This window comes from Tenrec ecaudatus, chromosome 5, assembly GCF_050624435.1.
Source record: "Tenrec ecaudatus isolate mTenEca1 chromosome 5, mTenEca1.hap1, whole genome shotgun sequence".
In the NCBI taxonomy this organism is placed as follows: domain Eukaryota; kingdom Metazoa; phylum Chordata; class Mammalia; order Afrosoricida; family Tenrecidae; genus Tenrec; species Tenrec ecaudatus.
In genome coordinates this window covers 92964648-92973771 of record NC_134534.1, presented here as the reverse complement: position 1 = coordinate 92973771, position 9124 = coordinate 92964648, and positions in this window count along the sequence as shown.

The following is a 9124-nucleotide window of genomic DNA, read 5'->3' as shown; positions in this document are numbered from 1 at the left end:
GAATGTGAATTGTGCCTCAATAATCATTGGAGCACAGGTGACTGGTCGTGGTCTATTTCTTACCTCTTCTGGGTCTATACCCAGTAGGAGGATTGCTGTGTTGTAAGGTAACTCAGTTTCCATTTGCTTTAAAGATCGCCAGATGGCTGTACTTATCTACACAACCATTAGCAGCGGAGGCGAGGTCCTATCTCGCAACATCCCCGCCAACATCCGTTGCTCTCTGATTTGGGCTACCCTCAAGGTGTTAGGTCATATCTCATGGTAGTTTTAATTTGCATTTCTCTGATGGCTGATGATCAGGAGCATTTTCTCATTTTTTATTGGTCATTTGGGTCTCCTCCCTAGTGAGACTTCTCTTTGGATCTTTTGCCCACTTCCTCAGGGGGTTCTCCTTCTTTTGCAGGTAGAAGGGTATTGTAGATTTTACTTATCAGCCCTTTGTCTGTTGTGTCATTGCTAAAAATCCTCTTCCAGGCTGTGGGTTCTCTTGTTACTCTCTTGGTGATGTCTTTCAACCCACACAGGTGTTTCATCCTTAGTATATCCCACTTGTTGATTTCAGCTTCATCTACGTATGTACCTTTCCCAATTACAGTTAGCCTATGTATTCCTTGAATCAAGGTTTGTAGGTTTGTCCCAATTCCTTTGTTGATGATCCTGATAGTTTGGGGTTTATTTATAGGTCTGTGATACACATTGAGTTTGTTCTTGTGCTTGGGGTGAGGTCAGGGTCATATTTCATTTTTCTACAGGTGGATATCCATTGTTTCCAGCACCAGTTGTTGAAGAGGGCATCCACCTCCCATATGATGCTTTGGGGACCCTTGTCAAGGATCAGTTGTCTATATGCTGATAGTTTCATTTCCGGGTTTTCTATTCTTTTCTATTGGTCTGAGTATCTATCATTATTCTAGTACCTGATGTTTTGACCACTGTGGCTGTAGAGTAGGTTTTAAAATCAGTTAAGGTGAACCCTCCGACTTTATCCTTCTTCTTGAGGAGTTCTCTGCTAATTCTAGGCTTCTTCCCTCTCCATATGAAATTGGTGGTCAGTTTTTCCAATTCTTTGAAAAAAGATTTTGATATTGAATTGGGATAGCATTAAACTTATATAGTACCTTGGATACGATTGACATCTTTACTATATTGATTCTTCCGGTCCATGAGCGTGGGGCATTCTTCCATTTGTAGAGGTCGCTTTTGGTTTCTTGTAGTAGGGTTCTGTATTTTTTTCTTGTATAAGTCTCTTTTTTTGGCAGGGGGGGGCAGTTAGATATATTCCTAGATATTTCAGTTTGTTCTTGGCTACTGTGAAGGATACTGCCTTCTTGTTCTCCTCTTCCATGGTCTGTCTGATGTGTATAGCAAACCAATAGACTTCTGTTTGTTGATTGTTCATCCCACCACTGTTCCCTATTCCTCTATTGCTGTCATTACTCCATTTGTGGAGCTTTTGGGGTTTTCAATGTATGGAATCATGTCATCTGTAAATAGCGATAGTTTCAGCCTTCCTCCCCCAGACAGATACCCTTGGTGTCCTTTCACTGCCTTATGTTGCCAGCTAGGACCTCCAGTATGGTGTGGAAAAGAAGTGAGTACAAGGGACATCCTTGTCTGGCCCCCTTTTTCAGTGGGATTCTTTTCATCTTATCTCTATTGACTATGATGTTGCCTATTGGCTTCTCATAAAGAGCTTGTATTAACTTGAAGAATTTTCCTTCCATTCCTATCTTCTTGAGTGTCTTGATTAGGAATGGATGTTGGATGTTGTAGATAGCAGATTTCTTACTGGCAAGGTGAGTGAATCCAGGCTGAAAACTATCAGGATTTGTAGGCAATAAGAACGGTCACTGGCTCAAGTCCAAAGAATTGGAAGTCAAATTACAAACTAGACGCTAGATCCAGACCCAGCAAAAAAGGAAGCAAGTTTTTCTAGAGCATCCACTTTTATTAAAAACAGTCAACCTCTACCAAAATATTCTTTCTATTAATTGGCTGTTCGTAACAGAGAACTTATAATGAGGAGTTACTATATCATAACTGACAAAGCACCAAGAATTCTCTCCCAGCCAAGTGGATTCAAAGCTGTAACTATTATAGATGACCTCGTCCACAAGAGTCATTTGGCCTTGTTCTGGCTGATGATCTTGAACTTCATCACCACTTCCACAGATGTAGTCAGTTAAATTCCTGTGTATTTTATCTTCTAGTGTTATTTGTACAGTGGTCATTTACGTTGTTGAAAAAGAACAGGCCTTTGCAATGAAAAAAATATTGGTCTTGCAAAACTCTGCCATGTGATCCCCAGTGTCTTTTGTAGCCCCAATACCAGATTTCCCACATACTAGTCATTCCTCTTTGTTCCCAAGTTCCCAATTACCAACAATTATCAATGAATCTTGCTTGCATGGTTGATGAATTCCAAATAACACAAATTGGCAGAAATCTTCCGTTTCTTCATCTCTGGATTTAGTGATTGATGTATAATGTTGTATAATAGTTGTATTAATTTGTCTTTCTTGTAGGAGTATAGATATTATTCTATCACTAGCAGCATTGCAATTCAGGCTGGATATTTTTGAAAATGGATATAACATTGTGATAGTTACATAATCTGGTGTCAATTTGAGGATTCAGAATGTAGGGGTGGAGTTTAGTCTGTCAATCAGGATATAGCTAATGAAGCCTCTTTGTGGGCATAGCCTTCTCCCGAGGATTCTAGGAATTCCTGTATTTCCTCCTTGAAGATAGGAGACATTTTCTTCTCAGCTCACTCCTTGAGAGATGCTTTACTGACAAGACACATGGCACTACGCTGAAAGACCCTGTGCCCTGGGAACTGGAGGAGCCACGTGGACACCTGATCCATGCTTCTACCACCACTGGATCCACAAGACTTTGCATCAACTGGCCTGTGATCTTTCTGCATTTGGTGTCATTGCATGTGTTTCGTGAGAACATATGGGCTAATAACGGACTTTTGGACTTGATCTGGAGTAGGCTGGGATGTTTTCTCAATATTCAATTGCTCTTGTATATAAATTTCTTTCGTATACACATATTAGTTTCCATGAATTTGTTTCTCTAGTACACCTGGACTAACACAAACATCATTCCTCTTTAATTTGTCATTCCTAGCATAGTAAGACATATGATTGTTCAATTCAAAATGGCCAAATACTAGTCCATTTTAGCTTACCAATGCCCAGAATATGGATCTTCATGCATTCCATTTCATTTTTGACAACTTCACGTTTTCCTAGATTCACACTGTATATCTTCCAAGTTCTGATTTTTAATGAATGTTTGCAGCTGCTGCTTCCCATTTTGAGTCATGCCACATCAGCAAGGGAAGGTCTTGAAAGCATTACTAAATCCACATCATTAAAGTATACTCCACCAAGGAGACAGCTCTTCTCGAGATCTATTTTGCCTCCCAGCCTGGTGACTCATCCTCTGGCACTACTTCAGACGATGTTAATTAACCATTTATATGCAGCAAAGCTTTTCAAAAAAGTAAAAAGTTAAACTACAGTGTGGGGGGACATGTAAGAACATAAAAAATAAGAAATAAAGAGTCTCTAAAACTCATAGAAAACTTTGAAACGTAACATCAAAATGACAAACAGTACAATTTAAAATGGCAAAGACACTTCAACTAAGAAGATATTAGTCATTAGAGAGACACAAATCACTGTATCAATGAGATATAATCTCATTCCAGAATTAATAACAAAACTCACTGTCATCTAGTTGCTTATAGGACAGAGGAGGACTGCCCCTTTGGGTTTCTGAGGCTGTTCCTTACTGGGGGAGAACACCTTCTCTTTCTCCAATGAAATGGCTGGTAAATTCAAACTTATCTTTCTCCTGTGGAGTGGCTAGTAGACTCGACCCTACAATTAGGAGCTCAACACATAACTACACATCCAGGTCTCTGTCAGTAATAGAAAAATTCAAAACACTGACAACAATAAATACTGGTGAAGCTATGGAGAAACTCAAATGCTCATAAACTGCTGGCGGAGTTATAAAATGGCAAATCACTGTGGAAACAAGAGAGCATTTCCTTAAAAGTTAAAAATAGAAATACCATTTGAACTAGCAGCTTAACTACCAGTTATATCAGAGCCATGAAATAAATAGGTATATGCACAGCTCATGTTCATCACGGCCGTACTCATGATAGCAAAGATAGACACCAACTAAGCACCAGTCAACAGATGAATGGATAAACAAACTATAATACATTGGAGAGGTCTTCAAAATGTTTGTGAAAAAAAATGAATTTAAAGATAATGGGTGATAATATAGAAGAAATGGAAAAACACTTACAAATACACCATGCACCCAAATGAAAGGAGAAGGGAGTAGAAGACCTCAATAGACCCATAACAAAAGAAGAAATAGAGAAGGTCCTCAAGAGACTTCAAAGAAACCAAAGCCCCGGACCAGATGGTTTCATAGGGGAACACTACCAAGGATTCAGTGTAAAGCTATCACCAATTCTACACCCCAGAATATAGACAGGGATAGGAAATTAACAAACTCATCGTATGAAGCAAGCATAATCCTGATACAAGAGAACCACCCCATAGAAACAGAAAACTACAGACTAATACGTCCCATAAACATAGACACTAACAATTGTCACCAACATTCTGGTCCGTAGAATTTGACAACATATAAAAAAAAAACCACCACAAGCAACTGGTATTCATACCATGAGTATTAGGATGGTTCAACATTAGAAACAACAACGTAATTATCACATAAACAAGGCATACAATAATAAAGACACAATTGTATCAATAGATGCAGAAAAAGCATTTGACAAAATCCAATATCCATTTCTGATAAAACATTTAACAAAATAGGATAGAATGGAAATTCTTCAACATAATACAGGCCATATATGAAGAGCCAATAGCCAACATAAAGCTCATGGGGGGCAGGGGGAGGGGGTGAAACGGTAAACCCCTGAGAATGGGAAACAGAAAAGGATGCACTTTATCACTATTCTTATACAATATCACTCTGGAAGTTTTAGCCAGACAGCAAAAAGATATCAAAGGAATACATATGGACAAAGAAGACAAACTCTTGCTATTTAAAGATTATTATGATTTTGTGTGTAGAAAACCCAAAGACCACACAAAAAATGTGGGGAACAATTGAGAGATTTGGTAAACAGAATACAAGATAAACAGGCAGAAATTAATTAGAGTCCTGTATACTAATGAAGACAGTATAATGTCTTAAAAAGTCATCATAAAAACAATGCCATTTTTAAGGTCCCCAGGGAATGCTGAAAGTGGACTTTGGAGCCAGGGCATGGTGCCCCAACAGTCTGGACTGGAAAACTCTCCTAAGGGCCAACAAACGATCCTTGAACTAACTACAAGCTCTTCTTTCTTGATGTGTTTTGTTTTGCTCTTTGTCAGTGGTTTGTTGTTGTTGTTGTGTTGTCTGGTTGTATACTGTTGATTTGTTTTCCTCTATCTTGTTTTCGTGCATGTTATTGTCTCTACAGGTCTGTCAAATAAGACAGGCTGGATGAAATATCTGGAGGAAAAAGAACGGGACCGACAGTTCCGGGGGGACTTGGGATAGGAGGAGGTAAGGGGGTAAGGAAGTAGTGTTAACAAACACAGGGACAAGGGAACAACATGGGACCCAACATGTTAGTGAGTGGGGAGTGGCAGGCCTTGTAGGGAATAATCAAGGGTGAGGTTACGTAAAGAAGAGGTATAGCTGTAACCCAGGTGGGGACGGAGCATGGCAGTGGGGCAGGAGGAAAGTCAAGGGAGATGGAGGAAAGAACTAGGAGTCAAAGGGCATTTATAGAGGTCTAGACAAAGACATGTACATGCAAATATATATATGAGGATGGGGAAATAGATCTATGTGCCTATAGTTATAGGTTTAGTATTAAGGTGGCAGAAGGACATTGGGCATCCACTCAAGCACTCCCTCAATGCATGAATACTTTCTTTTATTAAATTGGTACTCTATGATGCTCACCCTCCCGACACAACTGCTGAAGCCAAAGCGGGTGAACAAGTAACTGTGGTGAAGAAAGCTGATGGTGCCCGGCTATCAAAAGAGATAGTGTCTGGGGTCTTAAAGGCTTGAAGATAAACAAGTGGCCATCTAGTTCAGAAGCAACAAAGCCCACATGGAAGAACACACCAGCCTGTGTGATCGCGTGGTCCCGAAGGGATCAGTTATCAGGCATCAAAGAACAAAAAAATCATATAATTGGCTGCACACCTCCATGATATGATCGCCGAAGACAAATGGGTGCATAAGCAAATATGGCGAAGAAAGCTGATGGTGCCCGGCTATCAAAAGAGATAGTGTCTGGGGTCTTAAAGGCTTAGGTGAACAAGCAGCCATCTAGCTCAGAAGCAATAAAGCCCACATGGAAGAAGTGCCAAAGGGACCAGGTATAGGGCATCATGTGCGATCACGAGGTGCCAAAGGGACCAGGTATAGGGCATCATACAAAATATATATATATATATATCATTGTGAATGAAGGGAGAAGTGCAGAGTGGAGACCCAAAGCCCATTTGTCGGCCACTGGAGATCCTCTCACAGAGGGGTTTAGGGGAGGAGATGGGTCAGTCAGGGTGCGATGTAGTACCGATGAAGAACACAGCTTTCCCCCAGATCCTGGATGCTTTCTCCGCCAACTACCATGATCCGAATTCTACCTTGCAGGACTGGATAGGGCAGAAGTTGTACACTGGTGCATATGGGAGCTGGAGGCACAGGGTGGATGATACCTTCAGGACCAGGGGTGTGAGAGGCGGCATTGGGAGAGTAGAGGGTGAGTGGGTTGGAAAGGGGGAACCAATTACAGGGATCCACATGTGACCTCCTCCCTGGGAGACGGACGCCAGAGAAGGGAGACTCCGGATAGAGCAAGATATGACAAAATAACAATCTGTAAATTATCAAGGGCTCAAGAGGGAGTGGTGAGCAGGGAAGGAGGGAAAAGCAAAAAGAGGACCTGATGCAAAAGGCTTAAATGGAGAGCAAATGCTTTGAAAGTGATTAGGGCAGAGAATGTATGGATGTGCTTTATACAATTGATGTATGTATATGTATGGATTGTGATAAAAGTTGTATGAGCCCCTAATAAAATATAAAATAAAAAAAAGAAAACAATGTCATTTTTAATAGTCACACAAGAGGTAAGATACTTAGGAATAGACCTAACCAAAGACCTTCAGAGGACAGCACTGAAGCTACAGTTCAGGGAGAAGGACATGTCTGATCAGAGCATACAGGAACAAATGAAGGGAGAGGAAGGGAGAGTGGAACATATCCTGGCCCACCAAGCCCTGATGACGATATTCCCACTCAGAGAAGTCAAAGCACGGAGAAGACATCAGGACGAGCCTCACTACAAGACACAACATCCCTCACTGACCCATAGCGTCATTGGGGACAACACAGGAGACATAGTGCGGGTATTATGTCCCATCTGACCCCACCACACAGAGGTGAAACACTAAGTGTGTGCAAGAGAATATCAAGGGGAACAGAGCAATGAAGTTCCCAGGGAATACCAAAAATAGACTTTGGGGCCAGGGCATGGCACCCCATTAGACATGACTGGAAAACACTCCTAAAGGTCAACAAACAGACCTTGAACTAGTTATAGATTTTTCTTTTTGCTGTTGTTGTTGGATTTTTGTTTTATTTATTTATTTTTTGGTGCTTTGTTTTGTTCTATCTTGTTTTTTTGTGTGTGAGTGTGTGCATATTATTGTCTCTGCAGGCGTATCTAGATAAGATAGGTGGGATAAACAATCTGGATGAGAAAACAACTGGACCAGCAGTTCTGGGAGGACATGGTAGACGAGGAGGCAGGGGAAAGGAAGTGAGTGAGTATTAACAAACCTAGGAACAAGGGAACAAGAAGTGATCCAAAATCAATGGTGAGAAGGGTGTAGAGGCCTGGTAGGGCTTGATCAAGGGCAATGTAATCGAAAGGAATTACTGAAACCCAATTAAGACTGAACATGACAGGGACAAGAGGAAGGTAAAAGAAAATAGAGGAAAGCACTAGGAGGCAAAGGATATTTATAGAGGTTTAAATAAAGGCATGTTCATATGTAAATATATTTATACATGATGATGGGGAAATAGATCTATGTACATATATTTATAGGTTTAGCATCAAGGTAGCAGATGGACATTGGGCCTCCACTCATGTACTCCCTCAATGCAAGAATACTTTCTTCTATTAAACTCTGATATTCCATGATGTTCACCTTCCTGACATGATCACTGAAGACAAAGCGGGTGCATAAGCAAATGTGGTGAAGAAAGCTGATGGTGCCCGGCTAACAAAAGATACAGCATCTGAGATCTTAAAGGCTTGCAGGTAAATAAGTGGCCCTCTAGCTTAGAAGCAACAAAGCCCACATGGTAGAAGCACACCAGCCTGTGTTATCATGAGGTGTCGATAGGATCAGGTATCAGACAACAAAGAACAAAAAAATCATATCATTGTGAATTAGGGGGAGTGTGGAGTGGATACCCAAAGCCCATCTGTAGGCAACTGGCCATCCCTTTACAGAAGGGTAGTGGGGAGGAGATAGGCCAGTCAGGGTGCAGTATAGCACCGATGAAATACACAAGTTTCTTCTAGTTCTTTAATGCTTCCTCCCCACCACTATCATGACCCCAATTCTACTTTACAAATCCAGCTAAACCAGAGGATGTACACTGGTAAAGATAAGAGCTGGAAACACAGGGAATGCAAGACAGATAAACCCCTCAGGACCAATAATGAGAGTATAGATACTAGGATGGGAAGGGGAAGGTGGGGGAGAAAGGGGAACCAATCCCAATAATCTACATATAACTCCCTCCCTGGGGATGGACAACAGAAAAGTGGGTGAAGGGAGACATCGGACAGTATAACACATGACAAAATAATAGTGATTTATAAATTATCAAGGATTCAGAGGGAGGGAGGGCGGGGGGGGGAAATGAGGAGCTGATAACAAGGGCTCAAGTAGAAAGCAAATGTTTTGAGAATGATGATGGCAACAAATGTACAAATGTGCTTGACACAATGGATGGATAGATGGATTGTGAT